We start from the raw sequence: 15,476 nt of genomic DNA on the forward strand, positions 1-15,476 counted from the left end.
AATTAGTGTAAAATGGAGAAAAAAAGTATAAAATCAGCTGTATGACTAAGGATTATTTTTAATTACTCTTATAGTCTCCTTATTGACTGAAACAAATTAATGACTTTAGCAACGAGTAATTCTTCAAAATGGCCTTCCCAGTGGCTCAGCAATAAAGAAACCACCTGCAGTTCAGTAGACGTGAGAGACACGAGTTTGATCCTTGGGTAAGGAAGATCACTAGAGGAGGAAATGGCAACCCACTCCAGTATTCCTGTGAAGAAAATCCCATGGGCTGCTGAGCTGCAGTCCATAGGGTCTCAAAGAGTTGGAAGTGACTGAACACAATTTTTCAAAATATTAATAGCAATATAACAACCTTCTAAATCAATTATTTGGGATCCTTGTAACTTATCTGTTGTCTAGTAGATTCGGTGAGTTTTATGGCCAGAGGGATTTACTCAGAAAAGGAGCTTTGGATGGGAAAATTAAGGAGAAAGTTAATTGAATACTTCATTTATGCATTGTTCCATTGAACAGTTTAATTTTATTCCTTCATGTGTTAAATATTTATTTGCTGGCAGAGAAAATTTTCATCTGTCTCAAACATTAGTAAGAATCAGAGGTTATTTGAGTAACCAAGAAAAAAGAGTTGAGGTTAAAACATAGCTTAATCCCACAAATAAACTTCCCTCTTTTAAGCGATTTTATTTTGGAAGTATCAATGTGACCCTATTTTAACAGATGACAGAATTTGCAAAAAAAATTACCTTGTTCTCCAACAGATCAATATAAATTTGTTCAGAGTCCTTCTTGTACCTAATATCTGTAAATTTTGCCTTTGATGCTTTTCTTTCTCTTTAGAATGCTACTAAGTTTTTAAAAATGATTATTATTTGGGGCAAGAGAATTTGAATATTGCACTTCACAACAAAAGCAGAACTGTAAATTTAGTTAATTTGTTCAAGTAGATTAAAGAAAAAGTGTTAGTCACTCAGTCATGTCCAACTATTTGTGACCCCATGAACTGTAGCCTTCCAGGCTCCTCTTGTACATGGGATTTCCGAGGCAAGAATACTGGAGTGGGTTGCCATTTCCTTCTCTAGGGCATCTTCCTGACCCAAGGATCTAACCTTGGTCTCCTGCATTGCAAGTAGATTAAATTTGAACTCAAAAGAAAAACTATCAAAATGAGATGCATTAGTTAACCAAGGGTTTTTAAACTTTGCACATATATCATGTATCTATCGAGGTTTTCAAGAAAAGCAGATTAAAGTAGTTATTTCATTTTATTGTCATCCTAAGCTGCTTGTGAAATGTGCAGTAGGATTTGGAATTTCCTTTGAATAAAAGCAAAACAAAAAACTTTTCAAATACTTGTAAATTCTCATATGATATGAAGCATTTATTACTTGTCCTCTATTATCATTCTTTTTCACTATAAAAAAGCATTCTTTGAGTGAAAATCAGCATGTAATGATTCTTGGTTTCCTAATACTTATTGCACTTTCAGATACAAAATAAATACTTTTAGTTGAGTCACTTATCAGAAGCCTGGACTTAAGGCTAGAATAGGTGGGATCCTAGTGAAAGTACGGGTGAGAGAAAACTAATGTGAGAGAAAACAGCTCTGCAGCTTTAGACAAGCCAGGAGTATACAGGTTGTTGCAGAGTGTTCAGGGAGCTGGTTGGTGTCAGAAGCTATGATAAAAGTGGTCCTGCCAAGAAGCCAGATGCTCCTCAGAGCAGGTAAGAGGAGCAATGGGTTGTAAAGTGCACATGCTAGGCCCAGTCTTTTGGTCAGTAGAATAAATGTGGTACCACCATGACGCAAAACAAAGAGGTCTTTTCTTCTTGCCTTGGATCAGCCCTCACTGGGCTGTCCTAAAGGTAAATGGGCTTTCTGATACTCTAATATTGGCATAAGCCATTGACAAAAATGGCACCAATATTCAACAGAATGGAATTTTACCATCTAGACATAGTATAAGCTGTTTCCACCATATGACACTGAATTTGAGTGGAAATATTTGGTAATGAGCAGTAAGGGACTTTCAAGGCTACTAATAATGTTTCTTTAATTCTCAGATATTCTGTATAGGTTAGGTAAGTTTGTTGAGCAACATTTTGAAGAGAAAGTATATGATACAGATGTTGAATCACTGGTAATGACAACAAACAACAGTCAATGAAGTGATTCCCAAACAAAAGTCAATTACCAAAAGACAAATTTCATCTCACTGCTATATAGAAACAGGCAGGAAACAAATTGATAAACTTAACAAAATCAGTTTTGAAGCCTGATGAGTTTCATAAAAACTACTAAAGATTAAAAATCTAACATACACATATATCATTTCTTAAATGTGACTCTTTCCCATGTCATGTGAAATGCATTTTATGAATTCATATGTGCTTTAGTTAGCTCTTTGAATTAAAAGTATTACCTCTAAATGTATTTTGACAAGTAAGTTCTTACTTTAAAGAATTCCATATTGGAATAAGTGATATCTTTGATTTATTTGAATAGGTATAAGACACCAACTACTATTTTTTTTTTAAATCACAAATAAGGCTTTTAATTATTTAGCTTCTTATAGTACTTATATAACAGAAACTGACAAGTCCACATTGTTATTTAGTTACTAAATCATGTCCAACTCTTTGTGACCTCATGAACTGTATCCCACCAGGCTTCTCTGTCCATGGGATTTTCTAGGCAAGAATACTGGAGTGGGTTGCCATTTCCTTCTCCAACCAACTACTTTTAATCTAATTTTGTTTGTGGATCTGACTCGTAATCTCTACCATTTTGTCCTTTCCTCTGTGTCAGACCTGTGTTGCTGACATTACACACTGGTATATGAATTTGGGTTTTCTGCTCTTAAATAGGAAGACTATCTGTGTTTAACTCCAGCTGAGTAACTTGGGGTGGCATTCAGTAATCAACTGAGCAAGATTAATTTCAATCTGGCATTGCAGAGAGTTTTATCCTGTAGCAGAAAGTGTTGTTTTTGGAACAAAGTTAAGCACTCTTTACTATTTTACTGTCTCCAGATAAAAATTAATAGTGAAGGTCTTGTACAGTAATTTATCAACAAACTTTGAATTCACACCTCTACAAACCTTGTATCGTCAATTGAGGGAATAGGTTGCCTGCAATTTTGCATCAAAATGTCAGTGGAAGGGAGACCCAACCAGGGTAAGGTTTTTAGAGTAACTGATCTGGGTGACTTGGACTTAGGTTGGATTCCTTGAGGCCTTGTCTTGAAGGAAGCTGAAAGGATCTGCAGCAGGGCTCTGAGTGATCCCGTTATACATGTAAACACAGATGTAGCAGGCAGAGCGAGGCAGGCAGCCCAGCAAAGAGCCTGGGCCAAAGTCAGAGCAATTAGCATATTGTGAAGTAAAGGGCCCATGTGGGCCTTAGAAAATAAACAAACTGTTGTGTGCATATATTTTTAAAAGAAAGCTTCAGAGCAGACTTAAAATTTTATAAAACATCATGAAAATGGGAAGGATTATGTATGTTCTATTTATATCTTTTGTAGAAAAATATAGTCACAACTGTATATATGTCTCTTTTGTGTACTTTTAATATAAAGGTAAAACTTTCTTTTAAAAATAATGCACTTTCAGTATCTATTAAGTGTCGCCTAGTCCTTAATATTCACTTTACCCAAAACATATTTTAAAAGTATATTGTAAATGTGCCACACCAAAGCAAGATGTCAATAATGGGGGAGACTGGGGAAGGGAATATTGTACAGGAACTCTGTGTACTTTCTGCACATTTTTTCTGTAAACTTAAAACTGTTCTTAAAAGCTGAAGTAGGTTGATTTTTTAAATGATTTTTAAAGGATGTTAAAATCGATACCATAATTAATAATGGGATAAAATTATTTTGCCTCATCACTGTCTACTATCATTAAGTCAAGAAAATTAGAAGTGCTTTGAAGGTGTTTAGGATAGAAGCAAATGAATATTATGTAACTTGTAAAAATACTTCCTTGAGAAAATGGATGAAAGTGTACATAAAATGTGTATATATATATATATTTTTTATAAATTTATTTATTTTAGTTGGGGGCTAATTACTTTACAATATTGTAATAGTTTTTGCCATACATTGACATGAATCAGCCATGTGTTTACATGTGTTCCCCTTCCTGGACCCCCCACCCACCTCCCTCCCCATCCCATCCCTCTGGGTCATCCCATTGCCCCGGCCCTGAGCCCTTGTCTCATGCATCGAACATGGAATGGTGTTCTGTTTCACATATGATAATATACATGTTTCAATGCTATTCTCCCAGAACGTCCCACCCTCACCTTCTCCCTCAGAGTCCATAAAATTGTTCTATGCATCTGTGTCTCTTATTCTGTCTCGCATATAGGGTTATCGTTACCATCTTTCAAATTCCATATATATGCATTAGTATACTGTATTGTTGTTTTTCTTTCTGGCTTACTTCAGTCTGTATAATGGGCTCCAGTTTCATCCATCTCAGTAGAACCGATTCAAATGTATTTTTTTTAATGGCTGAGTAATATTCCATTGTGTATATGTACCACAGCTTCCTTATCCATTCGTCTGCTGATGGACATCTAGGTTGCTTCCATGTCCTGGCTATTGTAAACAGTGCTGTGATGAACATTGGGGTACACGCGTCTCTTGTATGTACACTTTCATCCATTTTCTCAAAAATACTTCCTTGAGAAAACGGATGAAGTGTACATAAAATGTGTATATTTTAAAATTGAGATATTGCCTTCTCTGGGTTTTTGTGTAGAAAAAGGCACAGAATTAATAATATTTGCATGTATATACCTCTGCTGTATGGTGAGAAAATTGAGTTCTGTAGCAGTATTTTTTGGTGATAGATAAATAAGATCCTTTTTCTTAAAAAACTTTGAAAATGATAGAAATGTATATACAGAAGCTGATTTTAGAATTCTCCCGTATAGTAATCTTAATAAGAATTAGTCTATGCAGATTAGCCCTTATCATATGTTCATGTGTTTATAGATGATACTTATTTTCCAAAACCTGGTCTTATAAAAAAGAAAAACAAAGAAAACCCAGTGTAATATTCTAGTGGAAACTATTAAAGGGCATTTTCCAGTAGTGAGCTTTATTTCCAGCCATTTATGTTGTGCCACTTCCTCTCTTTAAATATGACTTTTGCTTTTGCTTTGTCTGAGAAGTAACAGAAAGTTGAGTAGAAGGGCCCAAAGTTTAAAAAGAGTCTGAAGTCTTGACAGAGAAAAATATTCTTCCTAATTCTGTCATGCAATTTCCAGGATCAGAATTTATGGAGACCTGAAGTTCCTGGCACTACCTGACATAACTGGCATTATTTGATCTTACTAACCATAGCCCCCCAAAGCTGAAAAGAATCAGTCAGGTAGAATTCCTGTTCACTTTTTCCTTCAATGAAATTCATTGTATAGTAGCATATGTTTAAGGAAACGTGTGAGTTTTATTGCAGGTCAGAAAGGCTGTAGTTCTAATCCGTGATTCACACAGAACAGCGAGCACACAAAGACCAGTGCACGACTGCTTGGTTGGAGGTTGGAGGTTCCAGTGTGTAAACCATATTCCAGTCTGATATGTGTGCAATAATAGGGTAATATAAACGAAAACACTCCATGTGGATAGGAGACAGTCTTCATTTTAGGGCCCCTTAATATTGTAGTACTTAAAAGTTGTTGGTCATATACTTGTAAGGCCAGAATGATTCTGAGTATGGTCCTTTGTGAAGTGCATAAACCATTTGTGAACTCAAGGGGAATATTAAATATGTTTCATTTGCCAAGAAGTTAATCAGTCAACCACAGGTCCTTATTCAATGGGATTTATTGAACACCTGCCATATTAGAAGAACCATAACAAGCCAGGTGGTGAACTAAAAATGGCAACACTGCCCTCAAGGTGCTTATAATCAGAAGAAAATAAAGAGGATGGCAACTGAAATTTACAAATGCCTTCTAGTTTACAATATTTCACATATGTTTACAAAGGATTGAAGTACAATAAATGCAACACCACCATCAATTAAAAAAGCCCACAATACACATACATGAGCAGTTATAGGTATTTATGTGTGCACACGAGGGAGTGAATACACATGCATGGTAGGGGGCTTTTGTCTTATCTGAAATAGCTTTAGGGAAGATTTGAACTTGAAACAGATTTCTGAAGGAATGGTAGGAAATAGGCAGGAGGCTCGGTATTTTTAGGGGACAGAATTCTGAGTGATATGATTTGGAAAATAAGTAGTGTCAAATAGTAATCAAGTAATCAAATAACTGTTAGCTTTCTGCTTCAAAGAATTGACTTTAAAATAGATTGAGAACAGTTATAAGGTTTAGAGAAGGGGAATATTATAAACAAAAAGTCACTTAAACAGGTCCCTGTTGTCTTCCATTTGTAGGACAACTGATTAAGAAACTAGAGGCAGGCTGTTGTTGTTCAGTAGCTTAGTAGTGTCCGACTCTTTGTGACTCCATGGACTACAGCAAGCCAGGCTTCACTGTCCTTCACCATTTCCTGGAGCTTGCCCAAACTCATGTCCATTGAGACAGTGATTACATCCAACCATCTCCTCCTCTGTCATCCCTCTCTCCTCCTGCCTTCAGTGTTTCCCGGCATCAGGGTCTTTTCTACTGAGTCAGTTCTTCACCTCAGGTGGGCAAGTATTGGAGCGTCAGCTTCAGCATCAGTCCTTCCAATGAATATTTGGGATTTATTTCCTTTAGGATTGACTGGTTTGATCTCCTTGCAGTCTGAGAGACTCTCAAGAGTCTTCTCCAACACCACAGTTCAAAAGCATACTTCTTCAGCACTCAGCCTTCTTTATGGTCCAACATCATCCATACATGACTACTGGAAAAACCATAGCTTTGACTAGATGGACCTTTGTTGGTAAAGTAATGTCTCTGCTTTTTAATATGTTGTCTAGCTTGGTCATAGCTTTTCTTCCAAGGAGAAAGTGTCTTTTAATTGCATGGCTGCAGTCACCATCTTCAGTGATTTTGGAGCCCAAGAAAATAGTCTGTCACTGTTTCTATTGTTTTCCCATCTATTTATCATGAAGTAATGGGACTGGATCCCATGATCTAAGTTTTTTGAATGTTGAATTTTAAACCAGCTTTTTCATTCTCGTCTTTCACCTTAATTAAGAGGCCCTTTAGTTCCTGTTCACCTACTGCCATAAGGGTGGTGTTATCTGCATATCTGAGGTTATTGATATTTCTCCTGGAAATCTTGATTCGAGCTTGTGCTTAATCCAGGCCGGCATTTCACATGATGTACTCTGCATATAAGTTAAATAAGCAGGGTGACAATATAGAGCCTTGATGTACTCCTTTCCCAATTTTGAACCAGTCCGTTGTTCTGTGTCTGGTTCTAAGTGTTACTTCTTCACCTGAATACAGATTTCTCAGGAGGCAGGTAAGGTGGTCTGGTATTCTTGTCTCTTGAAGAATTTTCCACAGTTTGTTGTGATCCACACAGACAAAGGCTTAAGAATAGTCAATGAAGCAGAAGTAGATGTTTTTCTGGAACTCTCTTGCTTTTTCTATGATCCAACGGATTTTGGTAATTTGATCTCTGGTGCCTCTGCCTTTTCTAAATCCAGATTGAACATCTGGAAGTTCTCAGGTCACATACTGTTGAAGCCTAGCTTGAAGAATTTTCAACATTACATTGCTAGCATGTGAAATGAGTGCAATTGTGTGGTAGTTTGAATGATCTTTGGCATTGCTTTTCCTTGGGATTGGGATGAAAACTGACCTTTTCCAGTCCTCTGGCCACTGCTGAGTTTCCCAAATTTGTTGGCATATTGAGTGCAACACTTTCACAGCATCATCTTTTAGGATTTGAAATAGCTCAGCTGTAATTCCATCACCTCCACTAGCTTTGTTCGTAGTGATGCTTCCTAAGGCCCACTTGATATCGCACTCCAGGATGTCTGGCTCTAGGTGAGTGATCACACCGTCGTGATTATCTGGGTCGTGAAGATCTTTTTTGTATAATTCTTCTGTGTATTCTTGCCACCTCTTCTTAATATCTTCTGATTCTGTTAGGTCCATACCATTTCTGTCCTTTATCGTGCCCTTCTTTACATGAAATGCTCCCTTAGTGTATCTAATTTTCTCGAAGGATCTCTAGTCCTTCCTATTCTATTGTTTTCCTCTATTTCTTTGCACTGATCCCTGAGGAAGGCTTTCTTATCTCTCCTTGCTCTTCTTTGGAACTCTGCATTCAGTTGGGTATATTTTACCTTTTCTCCTTTGACTTTCATTTCTCTTCTCAGCTATTTGTAAGGCCTCCTCTGACAACCATTTTGCCTTTTTTCATTTCTTTTTCTTGAGGATAGTCTTGATCACCTCCTCCTGTATAATGATATGAGCCTCTGTCCATATTTCTTCAGGCACTCTGTCTATCAGATCTTGAATCTATTTGTTACTTCCACTGTATAATCATATGGGATTTGATTTAGGTCATACCTGAATGGCCTAGTGGTTTTTCCTTTCTTTCTTCAATATAAGTCTGACTTTTGCAATGAGGAGTTCATGATCTGAGCCACAGTCAGCTCCAGGTCTGGTTTTGCTGACTGTATAGAGCTTCTCAGTCTTCAGCTGCAAAGGATACAATCAGTCTGATTTCAGTATTGACAATCTGACAATGTCCATATGCAGAGTCATCTCTTTTGTTGTTGAAAGACGGTGTTTGCTCTGACAAGTGTGTTCTCTTGGCAGAGTACTGTTATCCTTTTCCCTGCTTCATTTTGAACTCCAAGGCCAAGCTTACCTGTTACTCCAGGTATCTCTTGACTTCCTGCTTTTGCATTCCAGTCCCTTAGGATATAAAGGACATCTTTTGGGGGTGTTCCAGAAGGTCTTGTAAGTCTTCATAGAACCATTCAGCTTCAGCTTCTTTGGCATTAGTGATTGAGGCACAGACTGGGATTACTGTGATTTTGAATGGTTTGCCTTGGAAGGGAACTGGTCTCCCAGATTGAAGGTGTTAAGAAGCAGATCATTCTAATTATATTGAAAAGTTCTGGCCCGGTCAGCGAGGTAGATTCAGCTTTAGTTATTCTCTGTGACTCTGTGCCTGTTTACTTACCAAGAAAAATTAGCATTATGACAAAATATTGTAATGAAGATTGATGAAATGATATAAGATCATATGGCACATAGTAGGCACTCAAATGGGCTTCCCAAGTGACCCAAGCGGTAAAGAACCCACCTGCCCGTGCTGGAGACGTAAGAGATAAGGGTTTGATCCCCGGATCAGGAAGATCCCCTGGAGGAGGACATGGCAGTCCACTTCAGTATTCTTGTCTGGAGAATCCCGTGGACAGAGGAGCCTGGCGGGCTACAGTCGTTAGGGTCTCAAAGAGTTGGACATGGCTGACACAACTTAGCACAGCACAGGGACTCAAATTACTTAGTTTAGTCTGAATCTAAAATATAAATCCAATTATAAGAATCACAATAATAGATTAATATATAGATTCAAAAGTAAAGATAGTTTTTCAATGAATAGATATTTTCACTTTACAATAAGGTTATCCAGAGGAAATGGTCATTCAGCAAAACTATACATCTGTAGTATCATTTCATACTCAGAAAAAAAAATGATGCCTGCCTTATATTATCCCAATTTTTGTCAAATTAGAATGAATCTATAGTAAATATGAAGGATTTTTAAAAAGGTGTTTTTAAAGTAAACTTATTGCTGAGAAAATCCTCAAGGCTGTGAGCAGAATCATTTTGAATAAAGTGTTTAGTGTTTGTCTGTCCACCCATAGAAGGTTTATTGCAATCTTAGGATACCAATTTGATTTATCTTTTCTTATCAAATTGAACCAAGAAAATACAAGACTGTAAAAATTAAAAACAATTTTTTTTGCAGTCAAATATGTAAAACAACAAGAAAAACAAAATTTTATTTATTTAAAAAAATCAATTTAATTATTTTTAATTGGAGGCTAATTACAGTATTGTAGTCAGTTTTGCCATACATTGACATGAATCAGCCATGGGTATACATGTGTTTCCCATCCTGAGCCCCCCCCCCCACCTTCCTCTCCATCCCATCCCTCAGGGTCATCCCAGTGCACCAGCCCTGAGCACCCTATCTCATGCATCGAACCTGGACTGGTGATCTATTTCACATATGATAATATACATGTTTCAATGCTATTCTCTCAAATCATCCCACATTTGCCTTCTCACACAGAGTCCAATATCTGTGATTTACATCTGTGTCTCTTTTGCTGCCTCGCATATAGGGTCATCATTACCATCTTTCTAAATTCCATATATGTGCATTAATACACTGTATTGGTGTTTTTCTTTCTGACTTACCTTACTCTGTATAATAGGCTCCAGTTTTATCCACCTCATTAGAACTGATTCAAATGCATTCTTTTTAATAGCTGAGTAATCTTCCGTTGTATATATGTACCACAACTTTCTTATCCATTCATCTGCCAATGGACATCTAGGTTGCTTCCATGTCCTGGCTATTATAAACAGTGCGGCAATGAACATTGGCATATGTGTGTCTCTTTCAATTCTGGTTTCCTCAGTGTGTGTGCCCAGCAGTGGGATTGCTGGGTCATATGGCAGTTCTGTTTCCAGTTTTTTTAAGGAATCTTCACTCTGTTCTCCATAGTGGCTGTACTAGTTTGCATTCCCACCAGCAGTGTAAGAGAGTTCTCTTTTCTCCACACCCTCTCCAGCATTTATTGTTTGTAGACTTTTGGATAGCAGCCATGCTGACCAGTGTAAGAAGGTACCTCACTGTGGTTTTGATTTGCATTTCTCTGATGATGAATGATGTTGAGCAACCTTTCATGTGTTTGTTAGCCATCTGTATGTTTTCTTTGGAGAAGTGTCTGTTTAGTTCTTTGGCCCATTTTTTGATTGGGTCGTTTATTTTTCTGGAATTGAGCTGCAGGAGCTGCTTGTATATTTTTGAGATTAATTCTTTGTCCATTGCTTCGTTTGCTATTATTTTCTCCCATTCTGAAGACTGTCTTTTCACTTTGCTTATAGTTTCCTTCTTTGTGCAAAAGCTTTTAAGTTTAATTAGGTCCCATTTGTTTATTTTTGCTTTTATTTTCAAGACTCTGGGAGGTGGGTCATAGAGGATCCTGCCGTGATTTATGTCAGGGAGTGTTTTGCCTATGTTTTCCTCTAGGAGTTTAATAGTTTCTGGTCTTACGTTTAGATCTTTAATCCATTTTGAGTTTATTTTTGTGTATGGTGTTAGAAAGTGTTCTAGTTTCATTCTCTTACATGTGGTTGACCTATTTTCCCAGCACCACTTGGTAAAGGGATTGTCTTTTGTCCATTGTATATTCTTGCCTCCTTTGTCAAAAAATAAGGTGTTCATTGGTGCGTGGATTTATCTCTAGACTTTCTATTTTGTTCCATTGATCTATATTTCTATCTTTGTGCCAGTACCATACTGTCTTGATGACTGTAGCTTTGTAGTATAGTCTGAAGTCAGGCAGGTTAATTCAACCTGTTCCATTCTTCTTTCTCAAGATTGCATTGGCTATTTAAGGTTTTTTGTATTTCCATACAAATTGTGAAATGAGTTGTTCTAGTTCTGTGAAAAATATCATTGGTAGCTTGCTAGGGATTGCATTGAATCTATAGATTGCTTTGGGTAGTATACTCATTTTCACTATATTGATTCTTCCAATCAATGAACATTGTATATTTCTCCATCTATTTGTGTCATCTTTAATTTCTTTCAGCAGTGTTTTATAGTTTTCTATATATAGGTCTTTTGTCTCCTTAGGTAGATTTATTCCTAAGTATTTTATTATTTTTGTTGCAGTGGTGAATGGGATTGTTTCCTTAATTTCTCTTTCTGTTTTCTCATTGTTAGTGTATAGGAATGTAAGGGATTTCTGTGTGTTAATTTTATATCCTGCAACTTTACTATATTCATTGATTAGCTCTAGCAATTTTCTGGTGGAGTCTTTAGGGTTTTCTATATAGAGGATCATGTCATCTGCAAACAGTGAGTGTTTTACTTCTTTTCCAATCTGGATTCCTTTTATTTCTTTTTCTTCTCTGATTGCTGTGGCTAGGACTTCCAAAACTATGTTGAATAGTAGTGGTGAGAGTGGGCACCCTTGTCTTGTTCCTGATTTTAGGGGAAATGCTTTCAATTTTTCACCATTGAGGATAATGTTTGCTGTGGGTTTATCATATATGGCTTTTGTAATGTTGAGGTATGTTCCTTCTATGCCTGCTCTCTGGAAGGTTTTTATCATAAATGGATGTTGAATTTTGTCAAAGGCTTTCTCTGCATCTACTGAGATAATCATATGGTTTTTATCTTTCAGTTTGTTAATATGGTGTATCCCATTGATTGATTTTTGAATATTGAAGATCCTTGCATCCCTGGGATAAAGCCCGCTTGGTCATGAGGTATGATCCTTTTATTATGTTGTTGGATTCTGTTTGCTAGAATTTTGTTAAGGAGTTTTGCATCTGTGTTCATCAGTGATATTGGCCTGTAGTTTTCTGTTTTTGTGGCATCTTTGGTTTTGGTATTAGGGTGATAGTGGCCTCTTAGAATGCGTTTGGAAGTTTACCTTCCTCTGCAATTTTCTGGAAGAGTTTGTGTAGGATGGGTGTTAGCTCTTTTCTAAATTTTTGGTAGAATTCAGCTGTGAAGCCATCTGGTCCTGGGCTTTTGTTTGTTGGAAGATTTCTGATTACTGTTTCAATTTCCGTGCTTGTGATGGGTCTGTTAAGATTTTCTATTTCTTCCTGGTTCAGTTAAAAGAAAAAACATTAATTGAAGTTCTGATGTTGAAATTTGTTTTAACTAATTTTAATCTTATAGTACTTTGGATTTAAGGATTTGGGTAATTTTTAATAACTGTTTAGGCTGTAGCATATAAATAAGCAAGGGAAAGTTTTTGTGTGGTCATTCCTTTGGAATACCAACTTTAAAGTAAGACAGTTATATTTTTGCAGTTCATCTTCTCTCCTGACTAGTTCTGGCACTCTGATAGAGTTAATCTACCCTCCAGGGCTGCTGTCTTAAATGAAGTTACATATGGAAAGCAGCCTACACAGATCATACACTCATCGGATAACTGAAGATGCTTTCTTTCCTTTCTCTTTATTTTTATTTACAACCTAAGTTCAAGTAGAAATAGACTCTGATGTAAAATAACTAACAATAGGAAGAACAATAATTTGTATTTACTTAGCATCTAATGTTTGCAAAAGCTTCTGTGTTTATTGATGTCACTTGGTGTGGACAGAGCAGCTATTACTAGTGCCATTACATGGAAGATGATCCTGAAACTCAAAATAGTTTCAATAAATGTTGCTCATAAAATCATTAAATGTTAAGGTTATATTGAAACCCAGATGTCCCCACGCTAAAGACAGGGCTCTCTACCATTCTGTACTGTTGTTGGCAGAGAGGTGGGCAAGACAAGTCAAAAGATGAAGGGCGGATTCGTGCTAGGAGGGAAGGGTAGAGTGCTAGGGTAAGCCAATGCTAATTTTATGTGCCAAGAGAGATGACAGATTTCCAACACAAATAGTTTTAAAATGATGGACACTTGGGATAGAATTGGGAATAAAACCATGTGTATGCAAACAAATAACAAGGTCTTGAGAAATAGAATTTTGATAGAAAATAGCAAAATAGTAATTTGTAGTCCTTTTTAAAAGGCTTACTCTTTATTCATTGATGAATAAGTTCTAATACTTTGTGTTTAGGGCACATTTTCTAAATTTACTCGGTTATTTGTTGGAAGATACTAGTAATATGTTTACTTTTTTTCCAATTCTAAAGATCACAGAAGTATTTCCCTCCTAGGTCTGTCACCCTCCTGTATCAGCCAGGGTTCAACCAAAGTGGCAAAACTGAGAGTGGCAGAAAGATAGATATTCTATCTCAAATCTCCCCTGTATATATTTGTGTGTGTGTATATATATTATATATATATATATAATATATATATATTATATATATATATATAATATATATATATTATATATATAATCCATGCAACATATGTATATATAGAGATTTATCACATGGCATTCTCTTACGTGATTGTGGAGTCCGGCTAAGAAAGCCCAGAATTTCTATGGCAACCAGTCAAGAGAATGCAATGGGCAGACTCAAACTCACTGGTATGCGCTGGGGCTACTGCCTGTCAGTAGTCAGGAAAGGAGTATTATGAAAAGAATGGAACTCCACAGGCACAGTCAGAAGCTGTTTTCCACAGGTGGAATTTCTTTTTTCTCTCAGAGAAATCTCAGCCCTGCTTTTTTTGGCCTCTGAATAGATTCAATCAAGTCATGAAGATTATCCAGGATAAATTAAAGTTAACTGATTAGGAGATTTCCTGATATAAACATCTTTGATATTGTGTAATATTCTTTTAATATTGCATTGTATTTTTTCTAAAATATGTTATTAAATCTTTGTTGCTGTATTCATAAATGAGATTGTGATTTTGTTTTATCTTTCTACTCTGTCAGATTTTGGTAGTAGTGTAATTCCAGCTTAATTTAAAATAACTAGAAGTTGTTTTTTTTTTTTCCTTCTATGCTTTGTGAAAATACATATGTCACTGGAATTTTCTTTTCCATAATTGTTCAGTTGAGTTTTTAATAGTCTTGGCTTGGATGGCATCTTTGGAGGTAGCTGCTTGGCAAGTTTTCCTATTGCTTTTAATAACAAAATTAGCCCACTTACAGCTTCTTTTCCTTTTGGAGCAAATTTAAATAAATTATCCATCCCTAAAAATGTGACTTCCTCATTCAAATTCTCCAAAATTTTTGCATAAACTTGGGTGAGCAAAGCACTTTTAGAATTCTTTTCTTTCTCCTGTAACTATACTTTGTTGGTTCCTCAGAATTTCTTAGTTTGTTAAAGTGTGTTTTCTCTCCTTCCTTTCTCATGGCCCTTTAAAAATATATTAATGCAGCTAAAATATTGTTGGTGAAGTAGTATAACTAGGTTCATGTACTACATATACCTAAGAGAAGGAAATGGCAACCCACTCCAGTATTCTTACCTGGAGAATCCCATTGACAGAGGATCCTAGCAGGCTACAGACGATGGAGTCACAAGAGTGGACATGACTTAGCGACTAAACTACCACCACCACTACATATACAATGTAGTGTATAGCATGGCATCTCTAGTTAATAATACTGCATTGCATATTTGAAAGTTCTAAGGGAATAAATCTTAAAAGTTCTCATCACAAGAAAAAAAAAACCTGTATTTATGTATGGTGATGGGTGTTAAGTAAGATTATTGTGGTCATTTCAGAATATGCACAAATTTTGAGGCACTATGTTGTACACCTGAAACTAATATAATGCTGTATGTTAATATACCTCAAAAACAAAGCAAAACCAATGGTTAAAAGCATTGTCCAATCTCTGAGACCTTGGAGAAATTTCCTTGGCTTCA

At 36.3% G+C, this 15,476-nt stretch overlaps 1 long non-coding RNA gene across 3 annotated transcripts in view; it reads left to right on the top strand.

Annotated features, from left to right (window-relative positions):
• LOC145524472 (uncharacterized) overlaps positions 1 to 15,476 on the top strand; it is a 517,399-nt gene that overhangs the window by 190,128 nt on the left and 311,795 nt on the right. For all 3 annotated transcript variants that reach the window (XR_014067557.1, XR_014067559.1, XR_014067558.1), the window contains one exon: positions 12,364 to 12,448. This is a non-coding gene — a long non-coding RNA (uncharacterized LOC145524472). The remainder of the gene's footprint in view (positions 1 to 12,363; positions 12,449 to 15,476) is intronic.

The sequence above is a fragment of the Giraffa tippelskirchi genome, chromosome 10 (genome assembly GCF_054371585.1).
Source record: "Giraffa tippelskirchi isolate mGirTip1 chromosome 10, T2T-mGirTip1v1.2.pri, whole genome shotgun sequence".
NCBI lineage: Eukaryota > Metazoa > Chordata > Mammalia > Artiodactyla > Giraffidae > Giraffa > Giraffa tippelskirchi.